Source organism: Triticum aestivum, chromosome 3D, assembly GCF_018294505.1.
Source record: "Triticum aestivum cultivar Chinese Spring chromosome 3D, IWGSC CS RefSeq v2.1, whole genome shotgun sequence".
In the NCBI taxonomy this organism is placed as follows: domain Eukaryota; kingdom Viridiplantae; phylum Streptophyta; class Magnoliopsida; order Poales; family Poaceae; genus Triticum; species Triticum aestivum.
The window spans coordinates 577,071,344-577,080,068 of NC_057802.1; the positions used below are offsets into that span (position 1 = coordinate 577,071,344).

At 44.3% G+C, this 8,725-nt stretch overlaps 1 long non-coding RNA gene across 1 annotated transcript; it reads right to left on the reverse strand.

Annotated features, from left to right (window-relative positions):
• Positions 1-569: 569 nt before the first annotated feature.
• Positions 570-3,990, reverse strand: LOC123080613 (uncharacterized). Its single transcript, XR_006438494.1, has 2 exons — positions 3,714-3,990; positions 570-1,425 (listed from the first exon to the last, which is right to left on the reverse strand). It is a non-coding gene; the product is annotated as an uncharacterized lncRNA (long non-coding RNA).
• Between the last annotated feature and the right edge of the window lie 4,735 nt (positions 3,991-8,725).

The window sequence follows — 8,725 nt, forward strand, 5'->3', positions numbered from 1 at the left end:
TTCTACCTGAACTAACTTTAAAATTCAAATACTTTAGTCATTCAATGATTAAACACTAGTTGAGATACCAACACACAAATATGTAAATTTCAAAATTATTAAATATCCAGAATACGAGACTATTTAGTATGAAAACTTAGTTAGCTAAATTTTTTGAAATTATTTAATACTACAATTTATTTAATTAATGGATTCATAATTAACTTAATTTACTAATTATTATATTTTATATGTTTATGCAGGATATTTTACGGTTTGGCGAAACCAACGAGACAGCATACGGGTATGCAGCGGTCGTGTTAATCCTACATGGTACTCTCTGTATTTATCACTGTGTTGCTTCAGAAGCAGCTACGTTCTTTCACTTGATGTATATATTGCGAATTTATGCGATAAATTCCTACCGCCTTCCCAGGTAATTCCACCCGAAGGGAACACTTCCATAAGCCTATAAGGTTCTCAACAAACGCCACACAGGCTAAATAGAGAACTACCAGCAGAGTTTTTTCCTATAGGATCTCTTACATACGTAAGAACTCATCTCATAAATTCATAATAGGAGGACCAAGTTAAACACAAAACTACTTCATTTCGACAACATAATTTACATACGGATTTCCCTTCCGGGAGACGCCGAAGGGATTACAAAGAGAAAACAGGACTACCTTCTGCCTACCTCCACCACGGGGAGATTCAATGCCTCAAAGGCTTTATTACAACTGGAGCTAGCTACTAATACTACGGCTACTGAGGAGTGTGAGGGTTGTGACGCTAGAATGTTGCAATGCTCTGGAGTCTGGTGTTATGTGTTTCTTTCGCAGCGCTCAGTCCTCCCCCTTTTATAGCGCACGAGGGGCACCTTGTGGTCAGTGACTTTATTCCTCTCTAGCTGGTGTACTACAGCATGCCTTGGAACAACTTCTACGTCTTGCATGTTCCTTTGTGTGAGCTGATGAAACAGCCCCCTATTTTATGTGCCTTGTAGTTTGCACAGTCAAGCATCTATGTTTGCATAGCCATGCATGATTCCAATGCATGACTTTGTCTTGACAAATGGTTTTGTCCAGACTCAAATCTTTGTCCTGACAGATGATTTTGTCCAGACTAAAATCTTTGTCTTGACAGATGATTTTGTCTAGACTGAAAACCTTGTCTTGACAGATGATCTTGTCCAGACTGAAGCTCTTGTCTCCATTGGAGCTCTTTCCATGATATTTAATTCCAACTCTTGCATGCACCGTTGTATGAGTCATCCATGCATTGTTGAATATATTAGTCTTCCTGCATGACCCAATATTTTAACTTGGATGAACAGTCTTGTCTTGCATAATTATTCTTGCAGTATGAATAATTATATATATCCCCAGTTCTTGTTCATCCTACGGCGTGCATGCATTGATACCCATCTTTTGATTATCCCATATCCTAGCACTCAAAGCATACAATTATGAGTTTACATGTCCAATGCTAGACACAACTCAGGCCCATCAAATAAGCAACATGTTAAGTTTACACACCATCCAAAAGGAAAAGTAATACCAAGTAGTGTTGATACAGTTACTACAAAGTCAAGCTGAAACCAAGAACAAACTGTGCAATGTTGATAAAACAGAGCATCCATATGGGAAAACGCAATTCAAAATTACATGTTGCATAGTGCAGACACACATTTCTTCGCCGTGCTACAAAAGTAAACCATCAACAGAAAGAGAAATAAATCAAGCAATTAATATTTATATTGCTAAATGCACCGATAGGAGCCAACTATTTTCAAATAATACAAGGCGAGGAACTGAAAAATTGCAACATCCCTACACTGCTCGTATCAAACATATGAATTCCATCAACTGTACAAGCCTGCGCGGAAGGTAATTCAATGCAAAAATTGTAACCACCCCACCATGCTAAAGGGCATGAGCATGCTTTGTGTTGTGTGATACTAATTCATACCCATGCATAGCCCAGTTAGTTAAAGACAATCAACATACCTAATTTCCGACAGAATGCCAGATGTCAAACCTATAACAAAACAATATAGAACAAAACATACCTAATCAACATACCCATGCATAGCCCACTTCACAAATAAGACAAAGGCAAAATATTCTAGATATTTTCATCAATTTATCCTCAAGCTGCTTCATCTCCTCGCGACCTCCAATTGCTCTTGCAACATCGAGCGAGTGGGATGTGGAGGAGGTGGAGGGTTGGCAGTGGGCTTGCAGCAGAGGAACGATGATGTCCATCACGACGTGGCAGCCGTCAGTGGAGATGGCGCCGCTCCTCCTGTCGTTGCCTTGGTGAAGGAGGTGGGGGCCGTCCAGTCGCCACGCGCAATGGAGAGGAACATGGGATGGGGTAGGCGGAGGGCAGCAGCGGCATGAGAGAGGCGGGGATGAGGGCTACGGGAAGAGGAGGAGGTCGGCCGTGCAGGAGACCGAGTAGGGGCTGAAAATCGGAGGGAGCGAGTACGACAGGAGAGACGGTTAGGTTTTCTACCGTGGGCGTTGTGGACGACTGAGATCATTTTAGGCAGCAAAGGACGGCCCAAATTCGGATGCCTTGGGAGACTAGTCAAAATCGATCCACCACGGTAATCGATTGGGCTGAATCGAAGCTGAGCGTTTCCACCCCGGAGCTTAGTGATATAGTAGATTCCTCGTGTCATCAGTTCATCACACACACAAAGGATCCGTCCCGTAGGTAAGCATGTATCTTGCTATGTGCTTTCCCTCGGAGATATTCTCATCTATATCGAAGTGTGCAACCGTTTGGTAAGGACAGGGCCGGTCCCGAGATTTTGGGGGCCCGGGGCGAAAGTAAAATTTGAGGCCCCTTAATATAAATATCATAGCAATGATAAATAATATTTGCATCTAAAAAATGTTATTAATAATTACTTAAATGCATCCAAAATCCTATATATATATATATATATTATATATTATATATATATATATATATAAATATAAAATTCATCTCTAAAAGAAGAAGAAAAACCACAGCTATCCTTAGCCTGTACATGCGGCTCCATCCTATAATAAGAATTAGCGTCTGATTCAAAAAAAAGGGATTACGTGCAGTTCTGATATTTTAAAAAATATAACGTGACCTAACGTGTATGCATGGGAGTAGAACTTTCTTCGTAAGAAAATGGCGGATGCTACAAATCATCCGACCGCCTAGCCAGCCGTCGGATGAACATGCTGGTGGCCGTTCGATGCGGCAACGCCACAGCAGCAGACCAGCTCCAACTCAGCGCTACTGGCTCTCCGGCAAAGCTCCACTTCAGCACTGTGCGGCGTGTCTATAGCTCCAACGCATCCTGACAGCGTTCGGCGGAGCTCCAACGCAGTATCGATGGAGTCCGGTGAAGCTCCATTGCAACTCCGGCGGAGCTCCAAGGTGGCACCGCGGACTCCGGCGAAGCTTCATTGCAACTCCGGCGGAGCTCCAACGCAGCATCGACGGAGTCCGGCGAAGCTCCATTGTAGTGTCGTCTATGCTTCCGCCGGAGTTGAGGGAGATGCCCCGACGCACCGTTCCGACGAGCCGCACGACTACCCTTAGAGTAGCAGTGGTGTTGTTGCAAAAAAGCAGCAGCATCAAACGTGCTCACCGCAGCCCCCTCACTGTCAGCACCGGTGGCGTTGCAACGCAGCACCGCCGGTGGCGACGGCCGGAGTTGAGGAAGATGCTCGTCACGTGCGTACCTTACAGCCGTGCTTGCCAGAGATGCTCTCCGCCCGACCTTGCTGCAACCGCACTGTAGCGTTCCCGGTGTCGACCTTCCCCTGCTTGCATCAATGGCGGCTGCGGGCCATGCGTGAATGCCGCAGTAGTGTGGCTGCTTTGCAACAGGGGCGGTGTTGGTGCAGAGTAGCATTATAAGGCCGCGGGCGGTGGCCACTTCCGGTTCCCAGCTTTGGTGGTTGCTGGCCAGGGGATCGATGGCCTCTTTCTAGCAGTGTTGCCTGAGGATGAAACGGGGAAAAGAAGAAAACGTGTGGAGAAGGGGAAGATACATAGCGAGAAGATAAGGCTGGGTCCGCTGGGATGGAGCGGTGGCGGCCCCGCAGGGGACACGTGGTGCGCATAGGACGCGGTTTACATAGGGAAGAAATCATCCGGATTAAACCAAACGTTTTCCTAAGAAAATATATAACCTACATGGTGACATGCATGCATGCATGGTGTGGGCTTATTCCTTTTCTATATGCGTACATGCATACATGTTTATATGGATGCACGAAGAAAAAAATATACATGCATTGCCTCTAGACAGGACGTGGACTAATTTATTTTTTTGCGGCAAATAGGGAGATTTATTCAATGTTTCATCGGGTTACAATAGTGCAGTACAACATTAGAAATAAAATCCGGACCATGTTGCAACCAACAATCGGTTCTACGGGCCGTACAAGCATAATTAGCCAGACAATGTGTTATCTTATTTTGGACTAATGACACTCTATATGCTACATGTATTTCTTACTTAGATATATGGACGCAAGAAAAAAAATTGCAGTAACTTGATCGAGTCCTCAGGGCATGTTGTACGCTATAGTTCCTCCGGATATATTCCCTATCGAGTGATCCAACGTGTCTTCCACCAATGTGGAGTGTAGAGACCAAACGAAAATCTAATTGGTAAGTTTAACCACCATTGCAATATGATGGGAATATTCCGTCTTTGACTCTTGCAGATTATTCTAGGCCACACATGTCATGTTACATCCATGGACGGATGGAGCAATCATCAGTGCATAGATTTATGTTAGTATCATCTATGCGCCAAGCAAGTTTGAGAAATAATTCTCCGATACTTCTTGCGATCAGAAGTAGCGATGATCCATACCTTGGGTATGTTGAGGATCTTCTAAAGCTGCAAACTTTTTAGTGCAGCCAACATATGTATGCTTCCCTTACACCTCAAGCAATAACCAACCTAACCTCTTGCATGTGTGAAGACGGTAGACAAATCAATTTGCCCTATATTTTCATGTCGCACACAACGTTTGCCGAATCTAAGATAGGCACAAGTTGTATCTCTTACACGTGTCTCAGAATCATTCATCTAATTACAGATGCAAGGATGTACATGCATTAATACCCTACATGAGATACACCGTAAATGAAGAATGACAAAAGCTAAAAAACATCAAATAGAATGTAAATAAGAAATACAATTTTGCATAAGTAAACAGTTTCTGGTGTGCAAAAAATCCCCGAACAATTAAATTTCTGATGTGCCAAAAACTAGACAAAGAAAGATAAGGAAGTATATAAAAACTAAAAGATGGGGACTAAATAACTTGATACGTACCTATTATATATTAAGAGTACATTAAGGGCTAACCAAAGAAAAAGAAAAATACTTTGAAAAATCCCAACATCTAACCATTGATTTCTAAAGATAATTTCCATTAATAAATCTTGACCAACCAATTTCACAAATCCTATCCACCGCCACGGGGAGACTGCATAATGTGCCAATCGAAAAAATGCCCCAAAACAAGCCGTAGCACCAATGGTAAAAACATCACAACTATGTCTCTTCCATATCCCCCGCAATAGCCAGCCATCGTCTCTATGGTTTTGCGGCAGCTTGCCCGGGCGATGGAGCCACAAGTGAGATCGATCGAGCCTCTCCTCTGACTGACCATATGTCTTCATCGTAGTAACATAGTTCTCTCCCCTGTGGCATCCCTTTGTTGTTGCCGTCCTCTGTACATATGCACGGGAATCTACCGGAGCTAACATTGGTTCTGCTTAGTGCTTACTACACATCAAAGTAAAAAACCAAACTTTATATACCAAACTAAAAAACACTTACAGTAAAAAATTCATTAAATTACAATTATTATGGCAATTAGGCACATAAATAGCAAAAGTTTTTTGCCAAACATATCGATAGAAAACTTACCTATGCCTACACCAAAACAATGAGAACTATTAAATTATTGTATAAACAAAAATAACAAATCAACATGATAAAATGCAAGAAAAATAACATAAATATAATGTATGCGACGCGACTGGTCATAAAAAAAAAGGATAATATGGTATGCATAATTAGGAGGTAAATGATAAATGGATAACACATATATCTATATATCAATAAAAAAATGGAACATACTTAAGAGAAAACTATGTTGGCAAAAGTATTATATTTCAAATGTCATCACATTTTGTTATAGTTCTTTTAGAAGATCAAATAATATGTTATCATCATTGAACTTCATAAAATTCAAGTCCGCGCATCGAGCAGGCCACTTTGGTAGTTTTAAGATAATAACGGCGGTATGTATGTAGGAACGATGGAGCTATGTGTATCCTTAGGGGGCTGTGCCCCCCCCCCCCCCCTATATATAATCACAGAAGAAGAAATTATTTTAGGGTCTTAAATACGAGAAACTATAGTAACACCCGTCTGCTTGGCCATCACCGGCTTGCCGTACGCCTTGTAGCTGCTCAACCCCACAACCCTCTTGTATACCTGAGAAGCTGGGGACGGACGTGTCAAAATCAAAATATGCAGCCGGCCCAGGGGAGAAGAAGCAGCAGCAGCAGCTTGTGGCAGGCATTACCTCCTCAACTTGTAGGTAGTCCCTCCCTGTGATGAAGAGGTCGAAATTGATCTTGAGGTCGTCCCTGGGGACGCACCAAGGGTCGGCGTCGGCTGCAACGCCGGTGGTGGCTCGCAGCAGCACGAGGATGAGGAGGAGTGGAACTGAAACCATGGCGCCGGTCGTCATTGGGATGTCGGTCTAGGTACGTACCAACTGGAACAGAAAGGAGCTCGAGAGTGGAACAGAAGAGAGTGCACCGAAACCACTATAGGAAGGCTCTGCTTTTATAGCCAGCCAGCAGCATAGCGTGTAGGTGCGTCGGTGCGAGGAGTGATCCCATTGACCCGCAAAAAAAAAAAAAGAGGAGTGATCCCATGGCAAAAATGACAAATTTGACCTGTGGATGAAAAGAATTCACAACTGAACTGTCTTTGAAAAAAAGTCACTTCACTAACTCTTTGTGTAGCGCCCGACAGCGAGGCGTCACACTATACTATGCAGAGCCTAACTAACAGGCACTACACTAGCATCGCATTCCGAACTGGCTAAAAATTACCAAGTCAGTATGGCGCTACACGTGCAGAGATCGGGGGTTTTGATTTTGTTTCGCTGCGCTGCGCTGTCACAGGCCGACGACAAGTGCTACGGGTTTTAATACAGCGCGGGACAGGGGAGCTCACGGCAGGCAGTGGTCACGTCGTGCCGGAAGATGCATGCATGCTGACCCAGCTGGCCTGGCCAAAGACCGGATCATATTGAAAGTGCATGCAGCGGATCCTGCGCCTTCCCTGCAACACGCCACGTCAAAGAAATCAGTGACGCAGGGCTGCTTGCCGGTGTGAGGGCGGAGTTCAGTGGATGGACTTGCATGCATATGTGTTGGGCCTCGTGACCCCGTGACATACGCTGGTCTCTAACCGTCATCACAAAGCGCGACAGGTCATCATGCATGTATCTCTCGTCGGCTCAGGACAGTGCAGCGAAGCAAAACCAATTCCTACAAGCTAGGCGTGTACAGTGTAGCGCCTAGCTCTCAGGCGTTACACACTGATTTAGCAATTTTCAGGTAATCCGGTGAGCGATGCTGGTCAAATATGTAGCGCCTGTCAGTCAGGCGCTGCACAGTATAGTGTGACGCCTGGCTGTCGGGCGCTACACAAAAGGGTCAGTGGAGTGAAATTTTTTTAAAGACAGTTCAGTTTATGAATTCTTTTCGTTCACATGTCAAATTTGTTGTTTTTGCCTGATCCCATCCACTACCAACTGGCCGGCTTGAATTTATCTACACTCAGTAGAGAAGAGTTTTGGATTTCGGCCGAAATTTTCGATTTTCCGCCAGAATTCGGCCATTTCGTTCAGGCCCGGTACAAATAAAAGCTGGCCAAAAAATTCGGCCCTTTTTGAATTTCTGGTCCGGCCCATGGTCGAACAAAGCTCACGGATATGCCCCGATGGTATAAAAGGCCATACCGAAGCGTTCCAACCCTAGTTTTGACCGTGCGGCCTCCACTTTCCTTTACAGCGCGGCGGCGGCGGCTGCCGGCGACTCAAGCCGAGGGACATGTGACAGCGCCGCCTCCTCCCATCCTCCTCCACTGGAGGCCCACATCCTCCTCCTCGTTCTCCTACTTTCCATTCACTTCTTCCATGGAGCACTGGAGAACCAGATGTAGGTGCCAGCGATTGAGCGGCAGCACCACGTGCTTGGAAGGCCAGTTCTTTCCAGTTCGTATCGTGTCTTTGATCTTGATAACAATGATGAAAAGCCAGCTTGTACACTGCGATTCGGAATGTTAATTCTGAAATTTGTCCATTCTGCTTCAGTTTTCCTTCCGATGAATTTGATTATGCCGTATGTTCTGGTTCTCTTCGTCCAACCTTTTTTTTAATAGAAAATTTCGGTCATTTTTCGTCCAAATTTCGGTCATTTTTTATTTTAAGTTTCAATTTTCAATTTGTGCTTTTCGTCCTAGTCTTTCCCAAAAAATCCGAAATAGCGGATTTCGCCCATTTCGTTTGGCTCCCGTAAAAATGTAAAAGCGAAATCCAAAACCTTCAGTAGAGTAGGAGTGCTCCTAGACGCAAACAACGGGTCCATCAACAAGACTCGGAGGAAACTAGCTAGTGATCGAGCTCTCTTGATTGGTACTCTA